Source organism: Notamacropus eugenii, chromosome 3, assembly GCF_028372415.1.
Source record: "Notamacropus eugenii isolate mMacEug1 chromosome 3, mMacEug1.pri_v2, whole genome shotgun sequence".
Taxonomy (NCBI): domain Eukaryota; kingdom Metazoa; phylum Chordata; class Mammalia; order Diprotodontia; family Macropodidae; genus Notamacropus; species Notamacropus eugenii.
The window spans coordinates 463,776,470-463,795,726 of record NC_092874.1 but is presented as its reverse complement, the minus strand read 5'-3'; the positions used below and the strand labels follow the sequence as shown (position 1 = coordinate 463,795,726).

General features: G+C 40.5%; 1 protein-coding gene and 1 pseudogene across 5 annotated transcripts in view; both read right to left on the bottom strand.

The window, feature by feature from the left end:
* FHIT (fragile histidine triad diadenosine triphosphatase) overlaps positions 1 to 19,257 on the bottom strand; it is a 1,742,479-nt gene that overhangs the window by 1,571,834 nt on the left and 151,388 nt on the right. The window lies entirely within an intron of this gene.
* On the bottom strand, positions 1,330 to 18,967 carry LOC140497630 (cytochrome P450 2F2 pseudogene; annotated as a pseudogene).

The window sequence follows — 19,257 nt, the reverse complement described above, 5'->3', positions numbered from 1 at the left end:
AGGGCCTTCTCTCTGTGAATTATTTCCAATTCATCCTGTACACTGGTGAAATCATAGGTCTGATGACAAACAAGCCAAAAATTACTCTGAGAATCACTCAGGATCTTTTAAAAGTGGCAACGTACTTTAAAAGACGCCAACTGCTAAGTCTATGTGCAGTTACCTTTTACTTGTAATAAGCAGACAAGGAAAGCAAAGACCTTATCATAAGGTACTTCTCATTCATTTACATTTACTCCAACTCAGGACCTCACTGTTTCTGAAAGGCAGAAAGAGGGCAGTAATCACTTAGGAGGAGTTTAGGTTACCCTGCTTAGCTAAATGTCTTCATGGTTTTGAATGACCTAAAATGGCCCTTTCCATTTGAACACCCAAATCTAACTAGCTGCAAAGGCTCAAATGGTCCATCTTTGGGATGCTGTGCATTTCACTGACATACTGATCCAGGCTGCCTGCGTTCCACTCAGGCAATCATCTCTTCCTTGGAGCCACGCTGGATATGGATGAGGTGCCATGGCCCTTAACTTGCTCAGTGCTGAGGCCTCCACTACCCTCCCATCACACTCCTCTTCCTCACCCCCTTTCTGTGCCTTCTTCTATTATATTATGAACTTCCTGAAGACAGAGACTGTCTTTCTTCTTTTGTGTACCCTGCATAAAGCACAATACTATATTAAGCATTTGACCTACCCTTATCTTTAAATATTATTATTAATAAAAAGAAGAAACATAAGTTCTATCTTCAAGCAAAGGGAAATTCAGTGAAGTGTAACAGAAATCCCCAAGGAATAATGATGATAATAGTTTATTTTGAAGTGAGCAGAACCAGGAGAACATTGTACACAGGAATAGCAATATTGTAAGGATGATCAACTGTGAAAAACTTGGCTACTCTGACTAAGATAGTGATATGAGACAATTCCAAAGGACCCACGACAAAAAAATGCCAACCACCACCAGAGAAAGAACCAATGAACTCTGAGTGCAAATTGAAGCAGACTTTTTAAACTTTCTTTATTTTTCTTGTTTATATCTGTATGTTTTCATTTGCTACATGGATAATATGGAAATATGTTGTGCATGATTCCGTGTGTGTGTGTGTGTGTGTGTGTGTGTGTGTGTGTGTGTGTGCATACCATACTCATTATCACAGTGCTTGCCTTCTCAAAGGGCAGGGGAGGGGCGGGGAGGAAGGAGAGAATTTAGAACTCAAATTTTTTTAAAAAGAATGTTAAAAAATTTTATATGTAATTGAGAAATATTTAATGAAATAAAAAATATTTTAAAATAAAAACTTACTTTTTTTAACTTTTAGCTTATCCCAAAATCTTTTCCATCTACTACTCACTCATTAGAATCAGAAATGCAAATAGCGATTTTTCATTTGTGCCTAAGGCAGTTCCTATGGCAAAGGCAGAGACACTTATGAGACAGCTGCCAAGGAGGCCATTTCTGGGAATGTCATCTGGGCTGTAAGAATTACCTTGCTTAATAAGTGCTGAGCTCAGGTATTTTTCTATGTTGCAGACAGAAAGGAAGTTCTATCCATACCCTCTAAAACAGCACCCTGAAGGATAAATATGATATCCGGGTCACCCTGCCCTAGTTACCCACTCTGATTGAAATAACTCAGTGAGAGTGTTAGACCAGGTTCAGGGTTTGTGCTAGATGTTTGATCAGTCAAGGTCATGAAATCCGAGACTCATAGACTCTAATGCTGAAAGAGACTTAGATCAGCCTTCTACCATATGGCAGAAAGGAAGTCACAGATAAAACATGATACAACTAGGTTAAGTTCACCCACCTTAGTGAACTTAGGGCTGGGTCAGCATCAGAAGCCAGTTCTCATTCCCAATACTATTTTTTTCCACTAGACCTTTTTACTAACAGAAGTCAAAATAATCACTAGAGGATGCTTAGCTAAGAGCTTAGCCTCAGCCTTCATTCGGAGGAGGACCTTCAAATTTCAAATGATACTGACTACTTAGTAATTTATAAGCACACTTGATAACAACAGGTGCATTTACACATACAGCATTCCAAAGCACTCTCCATACGTTAACTCATTTGATTCTCACCACATCTCTGGGACTTAGATGTGATTACTATCCCCATTTTTCAGAGGAGGAAACTGAGGCAAACAGAAGTTAAGTGACTTGGCCAGAGTCATGCAGCCAATAAGTGGTTGAGGAAGGATTTGAACTCAGGTTTCCCTGCTACAAGAACTCTATCCACCCTTTTACCTACTGGCTGAAAAATCATGAGCTGCTACTTGGGCATGGAATTTGTATGTTTATTTTCAACTTTGTATGCTTTGCCTTTTTTAAAGTATGTGTTACTCAAGTATACATGGATGGATGTAGGTATAAGGGGCATATATCCTTGTGAAATTAGGTAGTTTTAACAGGTCTCCCAATCATATTAGGAAGACTATCTTGTCCTCAGGTTTTCCAGTTCAATTTGTGAATCTGCTCACCTTAAAAAGGTTTTAGGTCACCCCCTATATGGTGTAATTTCAAGGATACCCTAGGAATAATGGCCACCCACCAAACCATGGCTCATTGATAGCTGGAAATTTATCAGCAGGGGATACAGATTTTCATTTCACAGACAGAAATGACTCAAAATGTAAATGACTCAAAATGCAAATGCACAGTACCCTGAATTTCCACTGACATATAAATAACAGATAACAAATATTTTCCTGAAAGCAAGTTTTAATGGGGGGAAGAAGAGGGAAAAGGAGATAGAGGAAGAAAAGGAAAGTATGAAGAAATGATTCTCTGAAGCTGGTAAAGAGCAAAAGTGAGGATAATAAAATCTGATGGGGAGATGGAGTAGATATGAAAGCTAATGATTGAGATGCCAGAGACAAAGATCACACATTTCATACTTTTGCCTAAAGCTGGCCTGACCAGGTCAACACCTTAAGTTAATATCAAGAGAACTAGAACTGGATTTCCTTCTTCTATTGAAAAGTGAGAGTGATATATGCACATAAAGCATTTTATGGCTACAAAGCATTTGTGCATATATTCCAGAATAATAAACCCAGAAGGGAGGAAAAGTAGAGTCATTGTCTACCCCTACCATTATACAAAAGAAGATTTGAGCCTCAAAGAAATGAACTGCTTTACCCAAATCATTAGTTATGCTAGAGCTAGAACTCAAAGTAAAGTCTTCTGACTCAACTGCTGGGCTCCAATCAGAAGCCCAGTAACTTATTATCTGTCTCTGTCTCTCTGTCTCTTTCTCTGTCTCTATCTCTGTCTCTGTCTCTGTCTCTCTCTCTCTCTGTCTCTTTCTCTGTCTCTATCTCTGTCTCTGTCTCTCTCTCTCTGTCTCTCTCTCTGTCTCTCTCATATCTCATACTTCCTCTATTATAAGCAAATCGTGTAGAATTTAGACATAGCAGCCAGAAAAGACAATTTTGTCACTAGAAATTTGTGGACCACTTAAGCTTGACAAAAAAAAAAATGGAACTCACCAAATCTGGATACCTTGGATAAAAAGTTACTTTGTCATTCTATTAATATGACCATAATTTATTTTGAGTTCCAAATCTGTCACTCTTTTTCAAAGCCTTTATTCACTATATCAAATTTACTTTAAAAAATACTGCTTTATTTCTTCTTTGAGAATTTTTATTTCCATCTGACTTTCCATTCTTATTTCTTTTTAAAATTCTTTTAACTCTCAAATCCTTGTGGAGTTTCTTGCCGTTGTTTCATTATTTCTTGAGGTCTTACAGTGGTTACTGCTTTGCTTCCCCTTTTAACCTGGAGTTTAAAGGTGAGTGCTTATTCCTTCCATTGTGGTCCCTCCTTAATTATTTACTCTGCTGTTTTCTTTCTTTGTGACTTCCACTGCTGATTTGTACTCTTGGAGGCTGAGCTTACATCCACCATCTCTCCCCTGGCTTTCTTGCCTTCAGCACCTTTCTTTCTAATTTAGATACCATTATATCAGACCCCTGACCATCACTACTGACTAATTTGTTTCTTTCCTATTCAGACAACTGGGTCTAGATAATTCCAACTATTTCCTCACATTAAGAGAGTGAGAATTAGACAATATTCCCCAGAAACTCCAAAAGGAGGTGGGTGACCACCACTTGGTTTATGGCCCATTTTCCTTTAGCTTAGGAGACAAATCCCTTCCTTTGGGTACTAGGCTGCTTCCACTACCAGGTTCTCTTCACTGCCCACTTTCTCTCCTGCAAGACAAGGTCAAAGCTTTCTACCTATTTCAAGATGAGGAATAAAGTAGATGTAGATTGCATCACTTCCATTAAGAAACATCAAGGGAAAAGGGCAGAATCTACTGTAGTCAAAGCCAGAAATGTAGGCTGGCAAGATAGAGACAATGGAAACCAGCCAAGCCTGGGCAGAGCTAGGGAGAGTGGGTTCCACATGCAACCTCTTATTCTTTTTCTCACAAGAATTTGCCTAGTGGGGCAGTGTTTCCCTTCTTTTCTTCTTTGTGTAAGTTTAATTACTTTCTTTGGCGCATTTCTTGTTGTTTTGAGGTGGCAATGGAGGGGAGTAGGATGACATATAATCCCTCCCTCCACCATCTTGCCTGTGCTTCCCCACTTCATCCTTCTCAAAACTAAAATTCTGAGCCCAAGACACATTAGCAACATAAACAAGGGGAGGAAGACGCCAGCCTCAGGGTGGGCAGGTGCCCCTCCCAGCTCTCTCAGTCAACATATTGGCCCTTTCTTGGGCTATCAGATCAAGTCGTGACCAGCTGTGTAGTGGGCTTGAAATGAGGGAGGTCTGAACACATGGCATGCTGCTGAACAGTCCTGCCACCTCCTGTCTCAGTTCCTGATGACACAATTGGAATTTTCCTTTCTTTCTCTGTCTTCTCAGCTCTATTTCCGTCATCACAGTCATCAGCCAGCCTGATTCATAAGCAGCTCCTAGTTAAACTGCACTACTGAATGCTTGGAGATATGAAATGTATCCCTGTTAATCTGTGGCTGTGAGGAAAGCCAAGAAACAGCTCAGACAGACACCGCTCTTTGGGACAGCATTTACCAAGGGACACAAACTAGACATCATCATCGCGACCCTCGTGTGTCCACCAAAACATTGAGCCTTAACACACTGCACTACCTCACCCCATAATACTGTCAAAGGGTCAGCAAACCTTGAAGGAGACAATGAATCAAAAATTGGTAAACGCGACCTAAATATTTTTGTGTGCTAGTTATTTTTGCTTAAATTGTTTTACAAATGTACACGGGAAGATCTGATTGAGTATAGGATATGTCCTTTATTTAGAGGAGACAGACATAATGAAAAGAGCAAGTGACTTGGAGTCAGCTGAGATTTAAGTTTAAACACTACCTCAGGCCCTAATGTGTGATCATGGATGAATGAGGTGCAATGGAAAGTTCACTAAATTTGGGGTCATGAGACCTAAGTTCAAATCCTATCTCCTCCAATAATAATAGTAGCAGCAGCAGTAGGAGTAGTAGGAGTAGGAGTAGTAGTAGTAGTAGAGTAATGGTGGTAGTAGTGGTAGTGGTGGCTGTGGTAGTAGTAGTAGTAGTAGTAGTAGTAGCAGTAGCAGCAGCAGCTACAACTGCTGCTAGTATTTATATAGCACCTTCTATTTGTCAAGCACCATGCTAAGGACTTTACAGATATCTCATTTGATCTTTACAACAAATGTGGGAGTTAAGTATTTTTATTACGTCCATTTTACAGACGAAGAAATGTGGCCAGCAGAGCTGAAATCACTTGCCCAAAGTCACACAGCTGGTAAATACCAGAGGCCAGATTTGAAATCGGGTTTTCTTGCCTACTCTACCTATTGCGTCACCTATCTAACACTATATGACTTTGAACAAGTCACCCTCTATGCCGCAGTTCCTTCATCTGAAAAATCAGGGAGTTTGCCATGGTGGACTCCAGGATCCCTTCTGAATCCAAATCTGTTATCCTATAATCATAAGACAGATAGCCTTCCTGAGTCAGTGTCCATATTTGTAAAATGGGAATAATAACACCCTTTGTGTCAATTTACTGGATTCTCTCTCTGTAGCCTTAGACACTATCTGTCGATCACTTCTTTTCCTTGATACTCTCTCCTCTCTAGGTTTTCATAACACCTCTTTCTCTCCTGGTTCTCCTCCTACCTATCTGATGATGCCTTCTCATTCTCCTTTATGGGATCTTCCACCATGCCACGCCCACTAATCCCACAAGGCTCAGTCCTGGGCCCCATTCTTTTCTCCTTCTATACTATGTCACTTGATAATCTTATAAGCTTCCATGGATTTAATTATCATCTGTATGTTGATGATTCTCAAACCTACTTATCTGGTCCTAATCTCTCTACTCCAATTGCCTATTGGACTTCTCAATATGAATATCCCAGAGATATCTTAATCTCAATTTGTTCAAAACTAAACTCATTGGCTTTGCCTGCAAAAGAACTTCCCACCTTCCAAAGTTCCCTATTACTGTTGAGGGCACTAGTTAGTCAACATTTATTTATCACCTACTATGTGCCAGGCACTACTGTGTGCTAAGCATGGGGGATACAAAGAAAGATAAAAGACAGTCTCTACTTTCAGGCCATTCTCAGTCTAGTGAGGGAGACAATAGGCAAACAACTATGAATAAACAAGTTACAAAATAAACTAAAAACAATCAGTAGTGGGAAAGTACAAGAATTAAGTGGGATGGGAATAGCTTCTTATAGAAGAGGGGTTCCAATGGGGGCTCTAAGCATGGAGAATAGTGAGGGAAAAACCCTGCAGTGGGAGAGAAGGAGCTCCTTGTGGGTGGAGCAGTGAGGAGGTCAGTGTCATTGGAGCCCAGAATACACCCGGGGGTTAAAAGAGTAAAAAGTTGGAAAAGGTGGTTTTGGTAGGCCATGCAGAGCTTTAAACCAGACTTCCAGTCCCTCAGGCTTGCCACTTCAGAATTATCCTGGACTCCCCATTATCTATCACTCCCTGTTCCCAACTTGTGGCCATAGTCTGTCAATTTTCACTTCTGCAGTATCTCTTGAATACTCATCCTTCTCTTCTGGGGACTCTGTCTACTCACTGCACCCACTGATGCAGACCCCCATCACCCTGAGCCTAGACTACTGCAGTGACTGTTGCAGGGAGTAGTCTGCCTGCCTCAATTCTCTTCCCACTTTAGTCCATCCTCCCTCAGCGATCACAGTGATCTTCCTGAAGTACACATCTAACTATATCACTCCCCTGCTCGATAAACTCCCTGTCACCTCCAGGGTAAATATAAAATCTTCTGGTTGGTGTTCAGACCCCTTCAGCACATGGTCCCATCTTACCTTGTCAGTCTGTCTACAACTTACACCCTCCCTATATAACAGGTAACTGGTGTCCCTGCTGTTTCTCACTTAAATGCTGCATCTGCTGACTATGCATTTGAGCTGGTTGTCCTCCATGATTGGAATTCTTTCCCTCCTCTTCTCTGCCTCTCTGCTTCCCTGACTTCCTTGAAATCTGAGCTAAAATCCCCTCATCCCAAAATTTATCTACAAGAAGGCTTTCCAGAGCCCCCCTATCGCTACAGCCTTCCCTCTGTGGGCTAGCTGAATGAAGTTCACCCCATCTGTATCTCATTGTCACGTAGTGCTTGCATGCTGTCTCCAGTAGACTAAGCTCCTTGAGAGCAGGAAATGTGGTTTGGAGGTTTTATTGGGTTATCATTTTCATCTCTTTTTAATATACCCAGTGCTCAGCACAGTACCTGACACAAAACAGGTACTTAATATATACTGGTTGACTGACTAACTAACAAAGTGGTTGATTAACTGGACAGAAGTAGATGAAAAAGAAAGGATTCAAGATGGCCTTCCCTGTGAATGTGTGGACAGAAGCCCAGAAGAAAGTCAAAAGGAAATCATACTCCAACTGTGCCACTGATAAGGCAAGGCCACAGGGGTGGGGTACCTGAGTCCCAGTTTTACAGAGTAAATTGAGCAATTGATTAACTGACTTTATCTGTACCAAAATCCTACCCCCTCCTAGTATAGAAGCAACACTGGCCCCTCAGAGACTTGATGGTGGGTGGAGAGCTCTTCTAGAAGTTTTCATGGGAATGATCCCCAAAGAGCACCCCAGACATATTATAAGCTGTGATTCAAGCCCCCTACACTCCAAGGTCATGGTCGGATTGGCTCCAGGGGATCAGATTTTGTTCTTTTTGTTTACTTTTGCCAAGTCACTCTCAAAAACTAATCTACTGAGTGAGAGAAGGGTTGCTAGCTATTTCAGAGGAAGGAATACCGACACCCACAAAATTATAGACCTCCGAAGGACTGAAGATGTAGGAGTCTGTGAGTTTCAGGAAAATCTGTTCCTAATGATATACAGCTAGGAGGTTTCTTCACTGTGGGCAATTCATACTGCCAAGAACACCCTCCACCTCTGACCTGCTATAACCCATCCACAGTTTGGTGGGTCAATGCTAGAGAGTGGCCTGGGACACAAAGAGATTGAGTGACTTGGCCCAGGGTCACACAGCTAATGGCCAATCAACCAATTCATCAAGTATTTTTAAAATACTGACTATGCACAGGTCCTGTACTGGGCAGTGGGAATAAAAAGACCAAAATGAGACAGTATCTGCCTTCAAAGAGCTAACAGGAAACAAACAATTCTATCAGGGAATACAACACATATATGTGCATATGTGTGCATGTGTATATGTGGATGTGTGGATGTACATGTGTGGATGTATGTATATATATATTTATATGTGCATATATGGATATGTATGTGTATATGGGTATATGTATTACCATGTACATGTGTGTATGTGTGTACAGGTATATGGTTATGTGTATGTATATTTATAGTTATATGTGTTTACGTGTGTTATGTACATACATGTGTACATACACACACACACACATATATATATATATATGAAAATGCAAAAAACATGCAAAGTGATTTTGAGAGGAAGACACCAGAAAATGGAGACTGGAAAAGGTCTCACGTGGAAGGGTGCTGAGCCATGAATGGGCAATAAACATACATCCTCTCAGCTTCCTCTTTAGCTATTATGCTTCTGTTAAAGGACACATATTTTTTCCAGAGCCACCTTCTAGTCATGAGTCTGGTTCTCCCAAGCCTCCGTGATGATCTTGTTTAAATGCCTGTGCTTGGGTTAGGATGGCTTTGAGTACCTGGGATTAGTTAAATGAATGGGGTCAGACCAGATGGATTGGAAGGTCCCTCCCTGCTCCAAATCATACAACACCACACCTTCCTACTCTTATAAGAAATGTACTCAAACCCAACTAGGGTCTGTGTTTTCTTTATTTGGGATGCACAAAGGAAATACCTAAGAGCAACACTTAAAGCAAGAGAGAAAACTGAGGAAATACGAAGCCAATGCATCGTTCAAGCATGGGGCACCTCAAGAGCAGCATTGTGAAACAAGGCTTATTTCTTACATTGTGTAATGAAGGTGCACCCCCCAACACATGAGCTTCCTACAAGACAGTCCATCACCACTACAAAGCTACTCTGGGAAAACAGGGCATCCCTTCCCACACCCTCCTTGCCTCAACTACTTACCAAGGTCACATACACCATCTATCAACAAAAGGTCAAAAGCAATGAAGCATATTAATGAACCCAGTGCCCTTGGGCCACAGCATTGATGAGCCCTCTTCCCCAAAAGCCCAAAGACCCAACTTAAAGATTTATTTCAGTCATAGCTAGGTAGTGCATATGTTTAGTTAATTAATTTCATTTTCTCCAAAAATTGCTCTTTAAAAGATTTGAAAAGATGAAAAAGATAAATGTCTTTCATGAGCATATTTCAAAACAGAATAAGTATGAATCAGGCAGAGCTAGACTAGATCTACTGGTATCTAGAAAGAAAGAACTGCACTGAAGGCAGATAGCACGGCACAGCGGAAAGATTCCCGAACTTGGATGACTCAATTTGGGAGTCATGGAACTTGAATTGGAAACCAGAGCCTCACAGCTATTGCCTGTTGACCATTGAAAAATCTCTGACATTCTCTAAGCCTCATATTCTCTATCTTTAAAATAAGGGTACTGAACTAAGTGACCTCTAAAGTCCCTTGCAGCTACGTGGTACAGTGGATAGTGCTTGATCTAAAGTCAGAAAGACTTGAGTTCAAATCTGGCCTCTGGCACTTACTAGCTGTGTGACCTTGGGCAACTCATTTAACCTCTGTTTGTCTAGGAAGCAGCCAAATGATTCAGTGGATAGAGTCAGGAAGACCTAAATTCAAATCCACCCTCAGACACTTAATAGCTATGTGACCCTGGAAAAGGCTTTCTGCCTTTGTTTTCTCGACTGTAAATAAAAATAGGGTTGTTGTTAGTACCAAAAAAGATAATATTTGTAAAGCACTTGGCATAGGGCCTGGCACATAGTAAGTGATATATAAATGTTAACTATTATTTTTTATCATTATGTTGCTTCTCCAATTCTGTCCCTGTATCATTGTAAAGGTTTAGGTGTTGAACCAGGAAAAAAGGCATCCAGTGGGTATCTTTCAAAATGTAGAGAGGTCTGGCTGCCTCAAACAACATTTTATTTAACTGAAAAAACACCAGTGTGCAAATTGGACAATTTGGGTACACAAAGTCAAGCGTTCCTAATTAAGTAAGCAAGTCATTAAATAAAATTGCATCTAAACTGGATGTACTAGAGAGTTTGAAGAATGGAAGTATAAAATTCAACTTCCAAGAAAGCTTCCAATATTTGATTTTGAAAGTATATCTAGAATAGGATTGCTGTCACTCATTTTTAAATGTGTTTTAAACATACACATATGTATATACACACATATACATATATACATGTGTGTATACACACATACATATATCTAAAGAATCCTAGGAAAACCAGAGAGAGGAAGACAAAAGATTGGGCTGCTCTTCTATCTCTTCCAACATCACCCTAAAATCAGGCCATCTTCTTGGAAATGAGAGACACATGATTTCATTCACCCAAAAGAGGTCATTGCACTTAAGCCACTGGGGCTTCCAGACTGAATTCAGCTCACGGAATTGAAGGGACAAAGGAAAGAAAAAAGAAATAGAAGTCATTCTCTCTCCAGATTCTTCAAACAAATGCTAACGAAAATCACCTTACTTTGATTGCAAGAGTCAAGAAATGCAATGCCCCAAATCTGCTTTGCAAGGGTGTGGGCATGGCTCTAAAATGGAGTGCCCTTGAGTATTTTATAAGAAAAGGGTCCTGGAGGATGCTGGGCATGACATCCAGAATGCAGCCCCATTGTAGAATGGTATCACAATCCAAACTATGGCAAAACCAACTAACTTTTCCTAGTGATGAGAAAGAGGACAACAAAAATTTTGTTCCAGAGAATCAGAGACTTAGAGTTGGAAAAGACTTTTCAGACCATCTGAAACCAAGGCAGCCTTTTTTAAACTGTAGATTGTGACCTGATATAGGGTTTAAGAAGTCCTGAAGGGTTCATGTGTGTGAAAAGTTTAAGCCCCGATCTAAGGTTACCCCCTCACATTTGACAAACAAGGAAACTCTGGCCTGGAGATGTGCCTGCCTTGTATCCAAGGGCCCTGAGGAAAGTGGGCAGCTGGAGGATCAAGTGTGTCAGGAAGACTTCAACTTCTACCTCAGACATTAGCTGTGTAACCCTGGGCAAGTTACTCAACTTTTCTCAGTCTCAGTTTCCTCATTTGTAAAACAGATAATAATAATAGCATCTATTTCCCAGAGTGACTATGAAGATTGAGTCAGATCTCATACACATACAAAAATATGTGCATATATATATATATATATGCAGACGTACATACATCCATATGTATACAAATATGTTAAAGCACCATATAAATGTTAGTCATTATCATTGGCTTTGTTCTTAAAGCAGTAGAGTCAGGAATTCAGGCTCTCCCTCTGCAAATCCAGCAGATACCATTGGCTGGTGCTTTCCACCTAAGGCATTAATTTGGGTTAACATATGCTAATTGGCTAACTTGTAGAAAGTTAATGCTCAGAAACATGAAATCAGCCATCGTCCCTGTTTGAAGAAATGCTGCTTAAAATCCCTACTGTGCCCAGAAGAGACAGCATGTCCTTTTAAGACCCTGTTTGTGGACCAATTGTGGGTTGCAAGAAAAAGTTTTGAAAGGGGGTTTTACATGCATTATTTCATACAGACACTGTATTTCCTTCCCTGGGTACATGTTGTGTTCCCCCTGTAAGCTCCTTGAGGTCAGGGACTTTCATTTTTGTCTTTGTATCTCCAGTGCCTAGCACAGAGCCTAGAATGTTCTGGAAACAACAATTAATTAATTCAATTAAAAGTCGAATCAAATGGGATCTTTTAAAAAACTAACAAAACAAAAATTTCATTTACTTCTTTCACAATGAGGTTGCATAATTTAATCTGAAAGCAGTGATTCATAACCTGGTGTCTATGAACATTTTTTTTAATCTGATCACTGTATAGCAATATAATTAGTTTTCCTTCTAATATCTGTGTAGTATTTTACGCATTTTAAAATGTCATACTGGAAAGCCATCCACAGGTTTTAGCAGGCTACTAAAGGGGTCTACACACCCCAAAAAAACTCTATCTTAGGCAAGGCTTAACATTTCATTTCTTTGGATTTTTTTCAGTTTAGTGTCATTGCAAGGCAGTATTTCAGCAGGCTTTCACACAAATTTCAAGTCATTTTCTCCTGGTGATTTCTATTTCCTGGAGACTTCCAAGAAACTTGGTCCCACCAGACTGTGTCTGCAGGCAAAAACATGAGCAGAGGTCCAGCAGCTAGCCATCAACCAAGGAGGAGGCACTCCTCTTGGCTGGAGGGCCATGCCTTGTCATTATCTCTCTGAAATAATATCTGTAAAGCCCTTAGCACAGGGCCTGGCACATAATAGTTGCTTAATAAACACTGGATCCCAGCTCTTTCCTTCCCCAATTATCAAACTCTTCTTCAAACTTTCCATTCCCAGATGAGGTCATGGCTGTTCTTTCTCTCACCCAAGTTGCCAAACTTGGAGTCATTTTTGGCTCTTTTCTCTTCTTGACCACCTACAATCAATCAGTTGCCAAACCCTGTTGACTTTTCCAGGACCACATTTCTCACATCCATCCCCTGCTCGTCATTCCTATCATTACCAACCTTGTCAAGGCCCTCCTCACCTGAAGAGGGCCCTCTTCAGTGCTCTTCCTTCTCCAACTCATTCTCCATACAACTGAGAAAACAATCTTACTAAAGTACAGATATGGTCCATGCTCTGTAATTTTCAGGGGTCGTTAGGATAAAACAAAAACTCCTCTCCCTAGCACTGCTGGCTCAACAGACCTATTTTACATCAGTCTCCTACATAATCTACATTTCAGCTAAACTGTCCTAGTTCCCAACTTTGACATTTTATCTCCCATCCCTATGCCTTCATACAATCTGTCTGCCATGATGGGGATACACTCCTTTCTTTTCTTCTTCCTTCCTTCAAAGCTTAGCTTGGCTTCCATGTTGCCCATGGAACTTTTCCCAATCCTCCACCTGTTTGTGCTTTCTTTCCTCCAATTAACTAAACATTGTATTCCATTGGTATAGGGATTCTTAAACTAGGATTCATGAATTTGTATTTTTTAAAAATTGTTTGATAACTATGTTTGAATATAATTGTTTCCTTGGTAATCACATATTTTATGTTATGCACTGCAGCCCAAGCGATCAACAACTCTCTCTCTCTCTCTCTCTCTCTCTCACACGCACGCACGCACGCACGCACGCACACACACACACATACATACACACAGAGAATCCTAGGTCTAGTAGAATATAAGTCCTTTGAGAGCAAAGGCCACTTTATCACCTCTATGTCCCAAAGTGCCTTGTACATAGCGGGCACATTAAAAAATGTTTGTTGAATTGAAATAAGAAAATTAAACAATAAAATTTTTGTCCAGGGGCTGGAAATTTAAATTTCTCCCACTATGTGCTGGCAAAATTCTCCTCCCAAATCCAACATCCCACCTTGACTTAATCACAGAATTTCAGAGTTAGAGCAGACCTTCAATGTCATCCAACTCAACCTGTGCCCTGAAAGAAATAGTTACTCTAGCATCCCAGCCCTTGCTTTGGTGACCTCCAAGAAGGTTTGAGATTTCAATGGTTTTTACTCTCATACTGACCTTGAGGTCCACTAAAACCCACATATCTTTTTCAGACAAACTATTACCTAACCACGCCTTACCCTTCTTGTCCTTGTGGAGTTGGCTCTTTTTACAGCAAACATAAGACTATACATTTGTTCCTACTAAATTTCATCTTCTTGGATTTAGCCCAGTGATCTAGACTGTCAAGAAGATTTTGGATCCTGACTATCTCATCTTCTATATTAACTATCCTAACCAGTCTGATGGTATGAAGAAGCTGGATAAGCCTGCCGTTTATGCCTTTATCGAAGTGATTAATAAAAATAAAAAAAAAGCACAAGGTCAACCAAGCACAGATTCTTGAGCTATTCCACTGGGGACACAATTACAGGTGAACAAGGAGCTTATTCAGTGAGCGACTCCTCCTTGGGACCTCCCAACCCCCATTAAACTTCTCCTAAACCATTCTAATTGCACTATTGTCTAATCCAATTCTCTCCATCTTTTTCACAAGGAAATGATGCTCCAGGTTCAGAGGGATCATTTTAGAGGCTGGAGAGATAATTCAGCAGTTTCTCCTGCTCTTTCCTCAACATTTATCAGTGTATAGATCTCTAAATGGTTGTTCGTGTGGGTTAAGTGTTGTCACATAGTGTGAAACAGAACACATTATTTTCCCCCAAAACCTTCCCCATCATCCCCACTTTCCTGTTACTGTTGAGGTCACTACCATCCAAGTGCTCAAACTAGAGGTCATTCTTATTCTCACTTAACCCACATAGTCAATCTACTATCAAATCTTGGCCTTTTTGTTCTTGCAGCATCTCTCATATGCATCCTCTTCACCCTACTCATGAAGATGCCACCTGGTACCAGCCCTCATCACTTCACTCCAGATGATTACAATACTTTTTTGCCTTTTGGGGGTAGGAGGGTTTATTGGACAAAAGACATGGGTGGAAGGAAGAGCATCCCCTTGGGGAGGAGCTCAGTGGGTCAGCACGAGGAGTTCATAGAGTACCCAGGCCTGTGAATGGAGGGTTTAGGTCTATGTCCTCTGGCTTCTTCTCTGGGCACAGTTTAAGAGAGAACCCATTAATGCCAGGCCTGCCCCTAGACACTAACTTCCTGGGAGCAAAGAGCAGAAAGGCCTTGCTTGCCCCTTTCTCATCCAGGAAGTTGGTTGGATCAAAGCATTCTGGGTCCTTGAACTCAACTGAATTCAGGTGTGCAGAGACCAAGAATAGGATGACATGGGTGCCCTTGGACAGGAAGTAACTACGAAAATGGGTGTCCTGAGTGATGGCTCAGGGCAGGCCCAAGGGTAAGACTCCTGAGGAGTCTCTGGATCTTGTACAGGACTTTGTTGGTGTAAGGCAACTTGCCTCTGTCATCCAGGCAAAGGGCTCTGTCCCAACCCACCACATGGTCTATCTCTTCTTGAGCTTTTTTTTGTCACTTCAAGATACTTGAGCAAGATTAGCAACCCATAGAGAAGGGTAGTAATTGTGGTCTCAGTGCCTCCCAAAGAATAGATTGTGGGTTGTCATCACTAGTGTATACTTGTAGAAGTGACTCCAGGGCTCCTGCTTTTTCTTGTCTATCTGATTTAGGAAATGGTCAATGAAGACATGGCTTCCTACTCTTCTGGTATTTCCATACATGATTATAAATGAAGGACTAAAGCAACTTGAAGTTATGGAAAATTCACCGGTGGGAACCTGGAACCCAATCCATAACACAGGGGAACATGTACATCTGGCCCCACTGAGAACTCATGAGCTGGAAACCGTCATTCAGAAAATCCAGCAGTGTTTTTAAATCATGTTCATCACAGCTGTAGGGTTGTCCAAATGTCACTGTGCAGGTGACACTGGACACAGCCATCACATAGGGGCTGGAGGGGGTTAAATGAAACCTTGAACCTGTGGCTAAGTTTTCAATACCTTCCTAACCAGTCTCCCTCACTCAAGTGTCTCCTCATTCTAATCCATCCTTTACTCAGCTCTGTCAAAGTGACCTTCCTAAAATACAAATCTATAGCTCCCTATTGCCACCAGCATCAAATATCACTACAAAAAAAATAACAAAAAAAAATCCTTCTTGTTAAAAAAATAAGCTTAACTTATCAGCCTCAGGACCTTTAAAAACTGATATCTGCTGTTTTTATATCACCTTTATTTCCTAATAAATTGTTCCCTCTTCTGCCACTCAGAAAGCCATCTTTCATAATAAAAAAAAAAAGGAAATAAAAGCAGGAATAGTAAAGCTAATTTATACAACAGCCTGGTTCAAGGATATATACGTTGTTCCACACTCACAGTTCCCTATTACTGCAAAGAAAGGAGGGAGCTCACATCACTTTTCCAAGATTAGATTGGTTATTATGATTATACAGTACTCATTTTCTACATCTTGTTATCCTTTTCATTTACGTTGCTGTGGTTCTTGCCCCTTTGGTATAAAGGAGCACATGACCTGGAAGTAAAGGAGACAAGTCTGAATCCTGTCTCAGGCATTTATAAGTCTGTGACCCTGGCAAAGTCACTTCCATTTCATTCAGGCTTAGGTTTCCTCATCTATAAAATGGGAATACTAAAAGCACAGAGCTATCAGGATGGATGTAAGGCTCAAATGTGAAGCATTTAGCAAACTTTAAAGCTCTAAATGCTGGTTATCATTGTTGTGTTTACCGTGATTAAACTGTGCTGCTGGTTCTGCATACTGTCCTTTGAAAGAATTCGCATGACTCTCTATTTCTGCATATGCACAGTCTGAGCATGAACACTATTCCCACAAACTTATGCCCCATTTGGCGTTTACTCCCCTTACCTACCCTTGCTTCCATCTTATTTACCTATTTTTTTTTCTATTTCCAAGTGGGAGATTTGTTCCCTGAGCATTCACATTAAACTGTTCAGATAGCTCCCATTTTCCTTACTCATCAGAATTGCAAAGGTGATTTTTTTGAATCCATAGAGGAGACTTTACACTTATCCTTAGGAATCGCCATGTTATTAGCTTTGGCCCAGAGTTTTAGACTGTCAGCATCCTGATCAAATAAGAGAAAAGAAGGCTTAGAGTGAGTGCATGTTTCCCTTTCTCCTGTCTTTAACTTTTAAACTGGACTGTATTTTTTTAAATTTGGTCTGTAACCCACTGAAGTGTGTAATTCAGTTTAAAAGCAAGGTCCAGCAGGCATGATTCATGCCTGTCACATAGGATAAAATTGATCCCAATCCCACAGTGTTTGACTCCTTCAATTTTGCATTTATATTGAGGCTTGCAGTTTACAAAGCACATTCACACCTATTAACTCATTTTATCCTCATAACAAACCTGTGAATAGCCTGAAATTCATCATTTATAAGGGGCCCATTTGGGGGCACTGGTTTTTCAAGAAGTCCCATGGTCAAGGTAATACACATCTGATCCTGGAATCAGGAGACCTCATTTGGGTTCCGAGCTCTTACATTTCTCAACTGTATAAGATAATCACTACCTCTGCGCCTCAGTTTCCTCATCTGTAAAATGAGGGGTTTGGATTAGATGGCCTCAGAGGTTTCTCCCATTGTCAATCTGTGGCTCTCTGACATTTGTTTTATCTGTCTGTCAGGGCTGATGAGCTGAAAATCAGTCAGCCAGTTAATAAGCATTTATTAAGTGCCCCCTAAGTGCCAGGCAGTGCGCTAAGCAACAGGGATATAGAGAAAGATAAAAGCTAAGGCCCTGACCTCAAAGAGCTCACTGTCTAATGGGGGAGACGACATGGAAACAATTATGTACAAACAACCTAGAGACAAGAAAAATCAGAGAAAATCAACAGAGGGGAGGCACAACTGTTCTCAAAGACACCAGGAAAGGCTTCTGGTAGACAGTGGGATTTGAGCAGGGGCTTGGAAACAGTATGGAGGCCGGGGGGCAGAGATGGGGAGCAAGAGAGCGCTAGGCCCAGGGCACAGCCAGTACTTGTACCCTCAAAGGGCTGCACAGATGTGAGTTGTGACGCACATTTCTTTTAAAAATTAGAGCAACATTTTACATTCACTTTTAAAGTGTAATCCTTTTCAATTTAATTTCTTAGTAGTTATTTTTTAATTTACAAAATTCTGCAAGTAGTACACTAGCCTGCAATACAACCTGCCCGTTTGTGCCAATGACAGTTGGCTGCGGGTACTTTTGTCCTCATCCTCTGGTGGGTTAGATTCGGGCATGGTTTTCCTATTAGTAATCATAGGGGGCAGAAGCAGTGTAAAGTGTAGAGCCAGCAAGCCCAAGGGGTCAAGTTAGGCCTCTACCACCTACTGACTCGCTGTGTGACTCAGGGCAACAAAGTTAATCTTGCAGAGCCCCGGGCAAGTTTCTAAAATTACAAATAGGGAACAGAAAACTAATTTGGATAGGCAGGAGTTACTTCATGCCAGAGCCTTGAAATTCAAGATACAGCACCACCACCACCACCCCGGGCCCACCAAAAAAAAAAAAATTACACAGGGTAGTAGATCTGAGACCCTTAATAGTCTAGTGGAAAGGTCAAGGGTCAAAGGGAGACTATGTCGTGGACAGATCAATAAAAATAAAGAAAAGAACATCAGGGAGACATTTTAAAAATAAAGAAGAGAAAATAAAAAAGCTCAGAAGGGGACAGACATAAATCAGGTAACTTCATCACAGGACTGTAATTAATACACACATGTATTATAAAACTATGTATAAATATGGATGTCTATAATGTATACACACATACAAATATATAATGTACACATATATATATATGTGGATGGAACACATACATATCTACGCATGGCTCTCTCTCTCTCTCTATATATATATATATATACACATATATATTAATATAAAATACACAAATATATACATTTTGTTTATAAAATGTGGTAATATCATGTATTTAATATGTAATACATACATGTATTGTGTATATGTTGTGGTTGTGGTTTCTGAGTGGATGCTGAGTTTGGAGGCAGGAAGACCTGAGTCCAAATTCAGCTTTAGACACTTACTAACTGTGTGACTGTAGGCAAGTCAGTTTCCTCATCTGAAAATATACATATATAAATATATATGTAATATAATTATATAGAGAGGTAAGAT